We start from the raw sequence: 815 nt of genomic DNA, 5'->3' as shown, positions 1-815 counted from the left end.
TTTAGTAAGGCCGCTCCCGGAGGTTGTGCAATAACGGGCCAACCTTTGGCTAGGGCGGTATAAATACCTAACCGCAAGCCGAGTGTTCAAAAATTAGATTAAAATCAGGACACTCTGTAAGTGTCATATCAGATTTTAATCTGATAAGAACAGATACTACACTTGATCTTAGCCAACAGGCCGAGAAGCGATAACATGTAGTGGTTGCAAGAAATACTGCCCATAGTTTCTTCTAACTGTTAACTACTGGTCAAATGTTTTTTCTCTCATCCTAGCAAAGGCCACAAAATTACAATATGTAAACACAATATCAAGTATCACTTCTGTATTGGACTAGAGATATACAGGTTGTTTCGTACTAAATGAAGCAAAAACATATATCGTAGTACAAATTGTTACAATATGTAAACACAATATCAAGTATCACTTCTGTATTGGGCAAGAGATATACATGTTGTTTCGTACTAAATGAAGCAAAAACAAATATCGTAGTACAAATTCTGTATTCGATTTATTAGGCCCAAAGAGGCTGGAATACATACAGAGTACGTCTGTGGTATCGCTTTGCGAGGAGAGTGAAGCCGGCGTAAACAAATAAGCTCTGCTAAATGACTGCAAAGAAGATGCTTTAGAAAGACACCTTCGAATCAAAATGAGACCAACAAGCAAACGTACTTATCAAGTTTACAGTATGTTTTCGCCATTTTAAGGCGATAAGATTTGAAAAATTCGTGTAGCAAATAAAATTTACAATTCGCTTTTTATTACGTGCGGAAGAAAATTTTTTAAAATGCAGAAGTAAAATATCTGAACTA

The 815-nt window shown here is 36.0% G+C and overlaps 1 non-coding gene across 1 annotated transcript; it reads right to left on the bottom strand.

The window, feature by feature from the left end:
- On the bottom strand, positions 1–192 carry LOC146994319 (U2 spliceosomal RNA). The gene has a single exon (XR_015044238.1). It is a non-coding gene; the product is annotated as a U2 spliceosomal RNA (small nuclear RNA).
- Between the last annotated feature and the right edge of the window lie 623 nt (positions 193–815).

The sequence above is a fragment of the Stegodyphus dumicola genome, chromosome 11 (genome assembly GCF_044657685.1).
Source record: "Stegodyphus dumicola isolate Sdum_Otavi_A_Nest chromosome 11, ASM4465768v1".
Lineage (NCBI taxonomy): Eukaryota > Metazoa > Arthropoda > Arachnida > Araneae > Eresidae > Stegodyphus > Stegodyphus dumicola.
Note: the sequence above shows the minus strand (reverse complement) of the source record. Positions and strands in the feature narration are given on the sequence as shown.